The sequence below is a fragment of the Elephantulus edwardii genome, unplaced genomic scaffold (genome assembly GCF_000299155.1).
Source record: "Elephantulus edwardii isolate Elephantulus edwardi_28Jun2011 unplaced genomic scaffold, EleEdw1.0 scaffold00037, whole genome shotgun sequence".
NCBI lineage: Eukaryota > Metazoa > Chordata > Mammalia > Macroscelidea > Macroscelididae > Elephantulus > Elephantulus edwardii.
The window spans coordinates 14,431,973-14,444,139 of record NW_006399787.1 but is presented as its reverse complement, the minus strand read 5'-3'; the positions used below and the strand labels follow the sequence as shown (position 1 = coordinate 14,444,139).

The window sequence follows — 12,167 nt, the reverse complement described above, 5'->3', positions numbered from 1 at the left end:
TAACATCAATATTTTATAGACCTCTATTCATGGGAGTGGGCAACAGTCAAATTAAGGGGATGCAGGAAGCCACGGGAGTCTTTGAGGTTTGGTTTTGTCTTTTTTTTTTTTTAATATGGTGAGATGGCAGTTGACATCAGTATTTAGCAATTTTACAGATACTATTTTGTTGGAAGAACAGATAGGGAAGCAGGCCTGGAGGCAAGAGAACCAGTTAAGGAGTTACAGCAGATGTTGTAGATCTTAAATAGGCATTATTAACTAACCTAATGGATCTTGGCTGAAAACAGAAAGTACCAGAAGAATATCTTTCTTGTGTCTCATTTACTATGCAAAAGCAATTGATAGGGTAGATCACAACAAAATTGTGACTAACCTTGAGAGTGGGGATCCAAGAATGCTTGATTTTGCTCATGAGAAACCTATATTCGGACCAAGAGGCAGTCATCAGAACAGAGCAAGGAAACACTGCATGGCTCAAAACTAGAAAAGGAGTGCATCAGGGATGTGTCCCTTTTCAATCTATATGCAGAACAAATCATTCAAGAAGCTGGACTTTGAGGAAAAGTGTGGCATCAGGATTGGAAGAATTATCAGCAGAGGATAAATTATGCAGATGATACAACCTTGATGAATCTGAGGAGGACCTGAAGCATTTGCTGCAGAAAGTCAAGGACTCTAGTTTTCAATATGGCTTGAAGGTCAATATCAAGAAGACGAAGATTGTCAGTACTGAGCCAATTGGCAACACCATAATAGATGGAGAAGAGATTGAGCTTGTTAATAATTTCAGCTTGATCAGCTCCACAGTCAACAACACTCCTGGCACCTGCAGTCAGGATATCAAAAGATTAATTACATTGTAGAAATGTGCTATCAGAGACCTCTCCAATGTGCTAGAGAGCAATGATGTCAGTCTGAAGGCTAAGGTGTGCTTGAGCCAGGCCATGATCTTCGCAATTACTTTCTACACATTGGACAGCTGAACAGTGAGTAAGAAAAACAGAAGAATCTTCAATACCTTGAGTTGAGATGATGGAGAGGAGTTTTGAACATACCCTGAACTGCCAAGAGAACAAACGTGTCTATGCTGGAGAGGGTGAAACCAAGTTTCTCTTTAGAGCCAAGGATTTCGAAGTTCTATCTCACACATTTTGGGAACTTGGCCAGGGACCAATGCTTGGAAGGCTGGAGAGACAGCACAGGAGAGGGAGACCTCAAATGAGATGGATTGACACAGTAACTGGGATAATGTGGGTAGATATGTCAGAGTCAGGAAGACTGGCTCAGGCAGGCTTTAGAGGTACATAGGGCCACTATGAGTCCCAGGCAGCTCAATGGCACATAACAGCAACAACTCCAGAACAACAGTTGCCCAGGTGTAAGAAATTGTCCTTCCAACCCAAAGGTAGGCACTGTGAATCAGCTAGCTGTTAGAGAAAGATGGACAATCTCCTCTTGTATGATTTATAGCCTCAGAAAGCCCGTTGAGAGTTCAGACTTGATAGCAATGAGCTGAGCTAAAGAAAGTAGTAGAATGTGGTGGAAAGTTGTACTAAGTACAATCAAAGTAGAACTCTTCAAACTTTCAGTGGACTTTTGCCATAATGGAAGCCATCTTTTTTTTTCAAGTGCGAATAATCTCTTAATATTTGGTGAATATTTTACTTTGTGAACTCTGCTTCTTTCACATAGAAATCAGTATTCGAGTTCCCAGCTTTCCTTGTAGGTGACATGAAAGATTTTTATCTAGGTTTGACCATTAAAAACACATGCATGGCCTTCTCCGCCTAATCTTGGCCCTGAAGACAGGTGTCCTGGCTCCTGGTCCTGGTTTTGTGACTGATTGACCTTGGGCGAGTGACTTAGCCTTTCTGAACCCTCTGTTCATCTGCAGGATGCCTCCGTTCTAGGGTGACCCTGAGCTTCCCCGTAAATAGGTGCAAAGTGCTCAGGTGGCCAGACATGTGAGCTCCATTCCTCAGGGCATGTTCATCTCTGCAGCCCTAAGGCCAGCTGCTTCCAGAAGAAAGAGCTTGACCAACTGGTGGTCTCGTTCCCCTCAAGCAAAATGTACCTTCAGCTCCAGTTCCTCCTTTTTGGCTCCTGTCGTCACACAGCCTTGGTCAATGGAGAATTCAAAGACCTGAGCCTTGATGACTTTAAGGGGAAGTACTTGGTGCTTTTCTTCTACCCCTTGGACTTCCCTTTGTGTGTCCCACAGAAATTGTTGCGTTTAGTGACAAAGCCAACGAATTTCATTCACTATGTGAACTGGGAGGTTGTGGCCATATCTGTGGATTCCCAATTTAGCCATCTGGCCTGCACAAATGCATCTAGGAAGAATGGTGGGATGGGCCACATGAACATCCCACTCCTGTCAGATTTAACGAAGCAGATCTCCCGAGACTATGGTGTGCTCTTGGAGGGCCCTGGTATTGCACTAAGAGGTCTCTTCATCATCGACCCCAATGGTGTCATCAAGCACTTGAGTGTCAATGACCTCCCGGTGGCCCGCAGCGTGGAGGAGACCCTCCACTTGGTGAAGGAATTCCAGTTTGTGGAGGCCAATGGTGAAGTCTGCCCGGCCAACTGGACGCCTGATGCTCCTACAATCAAGCCAAGCTCAACTGCTTCTAAAGAATATTTTCAGAAAGTCAATGAGTAAGTGGGTCACACATGTGCATCTGTAGAACTGCTTACACTAGAGAAGAACCCCGAATTAGAGACCCCAGTGTGTGCTTCAAAGGTGATTGTTCATGGGGGGGAGCAATGTTCATATTTATACATATTACTCTAAATATTTTTGTGACATAGCTAAAGCCTGTTGAAACTTGGTTAGCTCCAGTGTAAGGAGTCTTAGCTGTAACATCACGATGGCTAGTTACAGTGTCTGTTCACCTTTACCTTGGATCATGTCTTCAATGAGGAAAAGAAACTCTTCTCTCTTAGCCTTATTTACAGTATACACGTAAATAGTACGAGACATTTACAGCTTCTAATCAACGTCCAGAAATTGTTTCCTTGAATTTCTTCATATCAAACTCCGTTTTCTCTTAAGATCAACAAAAATCATCGTTCCAAGTTGTTAGCTTCTGAGGTCTGCTCCTGCAATGAATGTATATATGATTGAAAGAATGTGTGAATCCTGTTTTGAGGAGAACACAATGACAGAGTGACTTCCCTGGTCATGCATGATCCCCATCCTGGTACCATGTTTACACAGTTCATTTGTTGTGTCTACATGCATTTCTAGATATTGATTGTGTCTAATGAATTATGTTTATTGGGCCTAAGGATTGGATTTTTAAATCATTGTAATTACCTTCTTTCTTCAAGTGCTCAATGTAAAGTATATAATGAAAAATAAACTTGTTTTAAAATATTTTTTAAAAACCACATGCACAAATTGTTAACTCAGAAATGTGTGATGTTTGGAAAAATAACTACCTGTGGATTTTCTATTTTTTAGTGGGTGGCAGTAGAAACAAGTGTTAACCCTGGAAGAAATGTAACACTGAGATAAAGGATGAGAGGTGGTTAAGTTCCAAGAAAATAGAATTTCTTTAAAAGTATTTATCTAAATTATTAGATATTAATGTAAGGTTCTTGGGAGAGTTGATTCAGATGATTATCCAGACTTAATCATGACATAGGTAGGCAAACACAAAATAAGCAGTTATGTTGAAGAACACACCTGATTTTCTTGAAGCCTCTCTGTTCCGAAGTAACTTACACATGGGGGTTGAGTCCCTGATACCTCAATTATTCAATAAAATTGAGCATTATGAACTGTAATCCTTTTCATTAAAAAACAGAATTAGTTGTGAAGTACTTTCACAATGAGGAATTTAGCTGCGTCTACAATCCTAACCATGCCTTTGAGTCTCCCGTCTGGGGTCACCTACTTGTGGGAAGTCACTAAATGCTTCTGCCTTTAGTTCATACTTGCTTTTCCTTTCCTCCTCCTCCCATTCCCTTCCCTGCCTTTTTTTGCTTTTTCTCTTACTTTTCTACTTGCTTTCTTTTTCTTTCACCCCACTCTCCTCTCTTTGTGGTTGTTAGCAGCCATTTCCTTGTCCCTTAACTCTGATATGCCACGCACAGAGGAACAAAAGACTGCCTAGTTCTGCAACATCCCCAGGACTGATTACAGATTGGGCTGTTGTGACCCACAGTGTTTTCACTGGCTGATTTTTAGAAGTAGATCTCTACCTGTTTTCTCAGTTGACATTAGTCTAGAAGCTGAACTAGATCTGTTTTAGCATCATAGAAATGCACATCACTACCAAAATACTGATTGAGTGCTGATACTTTAAAGAAAAGCATGGTGATTTGTATCCTCAGATGCTTGTTTAGTGGAGGCCAATAGATATAGGAAATAAACTAACCACTCTTCAAAAGTGTCCCTTTGTAATGCATCCATCTTCATCAACTGCTCAAGAGTGTTGCCATAAGGTTTCTGTCCAGGTGACCATGACTCATAGCGAGCTGTGCTCAACAGATCAAAGCCTTGCCCTGTCCTCCACCTTTTTCGAGCCCACTGTTGCAGTTACTGTGCCAGTCTGTCTCGTTGAGGTACTCTCTTCCTCTCTTTCATTGATCCTTTGCCTTTCCTGTTAGGATGTGTTATTCCAAGATCTGACGCCCTTAGATAACATGTCCAAAGCGAATGAGACAAAGTTTCACCATCCTTACCTCCAAGTGCATCCTGGTTGCATTTCCTCCAAGACAGATTTGTTTGTTCTTTTGGCAGTCCAAAGTATGCTCAATACTCACCAACAGCATAATTTAAAGGCATCAATTCTTCCTCTTTCTTCTTTATCCATGGTCCAAATTCCACATGCATGTGAAGTAATTGAATCTTGAACATACATACTCTGGACAGCCAAGAAAACAAATATGTCTGTCTTGGAGAGGGTAAAACCAGGTTTCTCCTTGGAGGTTAGGATTTTGAAGCTCTGTCTCACAATTTGTTGGGCATGTGGCCAGGAGGGATCAATCCTTGGAAAAGGACATCATGCTCAGAAGAATGGAGGGACAGCACAGGAGAGGAAGACCTGGGATGAGATGCATTGATACAGTAACTGGGGCAATGGAGGTAGGTGCATCAGAGTCAGTGAGACTGGCTCAGGGCATGGAAGGCTTCAGAGCTGTTGTATATTGTGTCACTGAGTCGCAGACAACTTGAGGGCATATAACAGTAACAACATGAAATAATTGAAAACACCATGGCTTGAATTAGGCACACTTTAGTCTTAAACTGATGTAATGAATACATGCAGAAGGGAGCTCTGGTGGCATAGTGGCAAGAAGCTGCACTGTAATCCCAAAGGCATGCTGTTCAAATCCACCGGATGCTCCACTGGAGAAGGAGGGGCAATCTTCTCCTGTGCCAGTTGGATCTGACTGGATGGTACACCACAAGAGAGAAAAATAAAAAAGGCTACATGCAGGAAAAAGATTTTTAATGCTACCAAATTATAGGGACTGGATATTTTATATATGTTTAATATATTTTCAGCATTAGAAAAATAATTATAAAATTAGAAAACTAAGATCTCATAAGTCTAAAATAGGTTTTTACAGTGCACTAGGTAATTGAGTTATTGTCACATTTTATTATCTTATCCCTGACAGAATTCCTTAGGTAACAAAGGGACTCCGATGTCCTCTGAAGAACTGTGTTTACACGGTATTCTGGATCAAGGTTAAATGTTCTGAGTGACTATGGACAACCTGTGTTTCCACAGAACAGATTTCCAGTCAGCAGCGTGACAAAAATGTGGGCAGAGAGAGTGAGTGGTAGCGGGACCTCGCCGAGAGTAGATGGAATATGTTGCTAGGAAAATGACTGAAATGCAAATCAATACATATGCGCAAGAAACACTACTCTTTCAGAAAATTATTTTGCAGTATATAAACTGGGTATGTATGTATGTAGCAAAACTATCAACAAGCCCATTTCTTTTAATCCGGTAATGCAAATTCTGGGAAGGTAGTTTCAGGTAATAATTCAAACTACAGAAAAATCTATACACATTGAAATTATTCATTGCAGTCCCATTAAAAATAGCCAAAAGTAGAGAGAGCTCTGTGCATCCTGCAATGGGGACATGTTTAAGTAAATTAAAAATGTCTGTTCACTAGAAGATTATATAGCTATTAAATGATGAGGTTAACAACCATACAGTATCCTAGAGGAACTAACAAAATACCATAAACTGAGGGATTTTGAAAGAAGAGTTATCTACTATACTGACCCCTTCTGAGGCTTTGAGGGAGAATCTGTCCCATGCTTCTCTGTCAATTTCTAGCAGTTCCAGGCATTCCTTGACTTGCAGCTACACAATGATCTCCTTCCTCTGTCTGTTCGGATCTCTTCTGATTTGGTTTGGGTTGTTTTTTTGTTTATTTAATAAGTTATTATTATTTTTTAAATGAAAATTTACAGAGATTTTGCATTTCCATTCATTCATTGTTGCACTTTTCTCCCCGCTCACCCCCTCCTCCACTTCACTCTTCTCTTTGAAAAGTAAAAGACAAATTCTTTCATTGTTTTTTTTTCATTGTTTTATAATCCCTCCCCCCATGTCCACTCCACTATGCAGCCTTCATTCTGCACTCATGTCATGACAATAATACCTAATCATATATACCTTTTAAACAGTTCTCTGTCTCTCATCTCTTTCAAGGCAGTAAATATAATTTATCCCATCTTTCTCAGTTCCCCCCCCCCAAAAGCCCTAAGTCAGTCCTGTTTTACAACAGTGGCACTATGCAGTATTTGTCCTTTTGTGACTGAGTTATTGCACTCAAATTTGATTATTTATTCCTTGAGGAGTTTTAGGGGAATATTTTCTTTCTGTCCTTTTGATTTTGTTGAGAATATGTGCAACAGAACATACACCAGTTCAACAATTTCTACGTGAAGTGGGCTTCGTTCTTCTCAATGAGCACTATTCTCACACTCCTTCCCAGTTAGCATAAATTAAATACCTTCTATATTTTTTTACCTAATCTAAGTTAATGTTGTCAGTTTGCTTCTACATAGATAGACCTGAGAAGAACTCAATACTCAAGGGCAAACCTTCTTTGTTAAGCTACACTATTTGCTTGTTGAGAGGCACTTCTTTTGTATAAGGATTATGTCGATTATGTCTTACTTGGTTAGTGCAGCTCTAACAGAAATAATCCTAAATAGATGGCTTTACCTGCCTCTGGAAACTTTATGAGCTTGGAGAAACAATGATAATTATGGAAAGGCATTCGATGTTTTTTTCACAGAGTTGCTATGAGTTGACCTCGACTCGATGGCAATCAACAACAACAACAGATGGCTTTAACAAACAGCAGTTTTGTCTCAAATAGTTTAGAAAGCTGGATGCCCAACATCAGAGTGCTGGCAATAGGGAAAGACTCACTTTCTGTGGGTTCTGGAGGGAGGTTCATATCTCCGTTAGCATCACAGAGGCCTAACATTCCTTAGAGCTCTCCGTGTGCCTTGGCCTTCTCCTGTGTTAAAGAGCTTCCCAGTAGAGAAGCCAAAATCCAAACAGACACACTCTACTCTTGGTAATTTTTTTCTTGATGATGTTGAGTCCTCCTTTTTGCTCACATACTCTCTTTTTATCTCTTATGAGTCAAAGAGGGATGAAGGCCATTCACCTGAGAAACTCCCCTTAGATCAGATCAGAGATGAGATGGTGATGGTATGATGGAGTGGTATGGCACACCCATAATCCTTTTACAGTTGCTTGGTTTATCATATCAAAAAGGTTCATTAGGAACTTCTACATTATATTGTTGTATACACACCTTCATATAAATATACACACATGTGGTCATGTGCCCTCCAGTCACTTGTGACTCATATTGACCATATGTGCAACAGTTCAGAACCCTGTCAAATACACACACATAACTATAAACATGTGTGTATATATACACACACATATGTAGATGTATACACACACACACACACACACACACACACACACACACACATTGAGAGAGCACTATTCAATAACATGTTAGGACACACTCTAATATATAAAAGGAGCTCTTTTATTTATTTATTTTTAGTAGGTTTAGTATTTGATGGTTAATGGAAAGATTGGTACTTTGAGTCCACTCTGCAAAAGAAACATGAATCAGTCTATTCCTGTTAAGATTTACCAACTCAGAAACTTGATGGAGCATTGCCATCTGTCCTATAGGATTGCTATGAGTCAAAATCAACTCAAGGGTAGTTTGTAAATCTTCATGAAAGTACTGATGGCCTAGTGGCAAGAAGCTGTTCTGCCATCCCAAAGACACACAGTTCTAATCCACCAGCTGTTTCATGGGAGAAGGATAGGAAATCTCCTCCTGTGCAATTAAAAAACCTGGTGGAGGGTCATCTATGGGTCGATTCTGACTCAACAGTACACAACACAACAAACACACACCATGATTCATATAGTAGACTTTCACGTGAACTGATGTTGAGTTGACCAATAAAAAGACCCAGTAAAGTCTCCAAAAATCTTATTGCCCAACAAGGTCTTGTTCATAGGTACAGGCACTGTGACTGAGGGGATGCAATACAATCTATCACAATGACTGTGAATGAGTTAAGACATATACAAATATAATTGAAAAGTGTGATATCAACTGTATTCTGTGACCAAAACTGTGTCAACCTGAATGGGTGGGGGGGGGGAGAATGGAAGGAAGGACAGTTCAATGTTTATAAAATACTGGTGTGGAATGTAAAATTAAGCATATAACATGATTGATTTAGTTAAAATTGTACAACTAGTATTAATTAACTAGTTAATTATTTCACTTACAGTCAGCCATGCTGTATGATGGATTTGTGACTACTTTCATTAGAAAATTATGTCAACATAAACATTAAAAATAGCATTGTGATACGTATGTAATAGTAGTAGGGAACATAATTGCATCAGTATGTTATGCAAACAGAGTAGAGTGGGGAAAGAATCAACAGTAGTGCTTTACTTGGGAGGTAATGTAATAGCTGAGTTCATTCTCTCGCTCATCGGTTTATGCTATATTTTCTAGTAATTATAGTAATCAGTCTTTCCACCAATTGCTAGAAAAGGATACTGTGTTTGGTAAAGGAGAGATGTAACAAAAATGAGGGAACTTAATGAGATGGATTGACCCTATATCCTCCACAGTGAACTTACGCATATAAACAATCATGAAGATCATGCAAGGCACTGTCAGGAATTGGAGTGAACTGGACAGCAGCTCACAGCAACAAGCAATGCTTTAGATGTCGTGTGGGTTTGGGCCACTTGGATGTAAGCTCCCAAAGGGATAGGACTTGGACTGATTCACCTGTGTCGTCCCAGTGCCAGAAGACCATTTGGCACAGAATAGGAACTCAGTTAAGTTTGCTAGAATGAGTGGATGCACTAGAATTTTAAGTACTTGGAAAAAAATCCAAACTGTAATAGTGGCACCACTTCAGTGCCCATAGCTTCCAACAGCTATGCATTGGTTTTGGACCTCTGCATCTGAGCTCTTATGGTATAATGAGCTCTTGTTTCTCCAGAATGGTTGCTGCCTAGCGAAGCTTTAATCTTTGGAATTTGAGCTCAGGCTTGACTGAGAGACCATGGAGGTTTTGTTTTTTTCTGGGGTTTTTTTTTGTCTTTTGTTGTTGCAGTTTTTTGGTTTTTGTTTTGTTTTGAATATATACATCTTTCTTGCTACCAAGTTCTGGCATTCTGGAACTATATCTCAACTTTTACCTTCTGTACGTCTCTCAATTACCTGGCCTCCACCTACATAGACGGCATTAGCCTCTTAAACGTTCATAAGCTTATAATATGCATCCTGAAGACAAGATCCACTGAAAGAGATTTATTTTAAAAAAATAGGGAATGATTAGCAGTTACTGCTGTTTAGTATTTCCTCATATTGGGCCTTTAAATGAAACACGTTTGTGTACAAAGTCTTTGTAGTTTTAGCTTGAGTCTAAAAGGGAAATAGCAAATCTCTCTATGTTTTAGATTTTGACCATAAACATGGCATCACTGTCTTTGGAACACATGCTTATCAGTGATTTGCTCCTTCCTAGACAATATAAGTTGGAAACAATTCCCATTTTGAATTTATAGCTGCTGTTGCTTTTCTATTTAGGATTTTCTTCTGTTGTTTTCCCGAAACATATTTATGGAGAACAATATTGACCATATATACATGAAATCATAAAAAGAAATAAAGCGAATATAATAGCCTAGAGTTGGAAAGCAACACCAAACTGAATATTGTCCAAGGTTCAAACCTAAGTGTTTCACAAATATTTGTTGTGGTTCTACCATGAGCCAGCCTCAAGGCTAAAGGCTTTTATTATGGTTGGTGGTAGTCTGGAAAATCCTGAGTGCAAGTTTGCAATAATGTCTATAAGAACTACAGACTTGATTTATTGTTCAGAGTTGGAAAGTGTGTACAAAATAGCTTAGGAGAAACTTTATAGTTCCATTATTCAAGACTTGGGAAATAACTCTTTCCTGGCTCTTGTACAACCCTCTCCCTCTCTCTGTAAAACAAGACTTCCTTACAGAATAGCTGGAGCCCCTTCACGACTGCATTTCAACATCCCAGTGTCATCCTTTCCCACCAGGAATCCAAGCTTGACTCATCTTCTAAAGTGTCTGCAGATTGCAGTGTGTGGAGACTCAAGTGTCAAATGTAGCAAGTACCACTTAAGAAAAGTAGCAGCCGCAGGACTTTGAAATGAGTCTTAATTTTTGTTTTGATGGAAAATTCCTGTCTTATCTATTTAACTAAATAACTTTTGTGCATTTTTAGCAAAGTGTCTGAAAACACAGGAAGAAGACAACTCTTCATGCTGTCTCCGTCTCACCAGGAGCAATGATAAGGCTTGATTCTATCACTTCTTGCTCAATTTGGGGTTATTGTACATAAAGCATAGTAGGTAAAAACCATTAACAGAAACATTTTTTAATATAATGAGAAAACATAAAGAAAATCACAATCATATTCTACTCAGCCAGCAAAGAAAATAAAATTTTGTAAAGTTTGGGGTATTTTTCCAGAATGAAATTTTACCAAGAATTTTTACCCTATGGGTTTTGCTATAGGTTGAAATTTCACATCTTTTGCCTATAGCTATATAGTATATGAGGCCATAAATAACAATGCTGTTCTTTGCACATCATATTACAGCTACTCTGCAGGCCAGGGGAGATAGGATTTTCAAGGCTAAAATCTTTTAAAGAAACAGACAGCTGTGTCTTTCTCCAATGGGGTGGCTGATGAGTTTAAAGGGTTAGCAGCCGAGTACTTAATTACAGTACTATGAGAGCTCCTTAACCTTTGTAATGTTTGACCACTTTGTGTGAGACTATATATATAAGATATAAGATATAAGATATAAGATATAAGATATAAGATATAAGATATAAGATAGATATAAGATATAATATACATATAATATATATAAAATATGGATAAATTAATAGGAATTAATTCTATAAAATGCAAAGTATATGAAAATTTGTGTAAAACATCATTTATATGGATGAAACACAATGTATATAAATAATTGTATTCAAACAATAAAAAATGGAAAGAAAAAAACTGAAAAAAGAAGAAGACCCTTAACAGGATGGATTAATGCAGTGACTGCAATAATATATTTAAACATAGCAGATATTATGAGAATGGTGCTTGACAGAACAGGTTCTGATCTATTATTGTTCATAGTAATCAACTTTATGATAGCTAACAATAACAGCAAAGTACCAGTAATGAACCTGTCAAAACACAGATGACCCTGTGGAGACTGCCATATCTGACCTTTACTAACTTCACAGGGGGAAATTATCCCCGTCCACAGCATCAATAACACAAAACCAATTCCTATGAGGCCAAACATGTCTCCCATGCTCCCATGCTTCCTTCTACTCATCTCAGCATCAATCTTACTGCTTGGCTGGGTCAAAAATCTGACGTGAGAGCTCATAGAACCATATTGAGTTAGTTAAAAGGTTATAATTCATATTAATAACAAAATACAGTTAAGGTAGCTCCTAAAATGTGCACTCAGGTACCTTAGCCTTGGATTTTGGTTTAATTTTCCTCAGCTTCAGCTTGAATTTGCATATGAGTAGTTGGTGGTCTGT

At 38.9% G+C, this 12,167-nt stretch overlaps 1 protein-coding gene and 1 pseudogene across 2 annotated transcripts in view; both read left to right on the top strand.

Moving 5' to 3' along the window:
- The window catches only part of RGS6 (regulator of G-protein signaling 6), a 745,464-nt gene that overhangs the window by 176,192 nt on the left and 557,105 nt on the right, over positions 1-12,167 (top strand). The gene's annotated exons all lie outside the window — the stretch shown is intronic.
- LOC102858032 lies at positions 30-2,668 on the top strand (annotated as a pseudogene).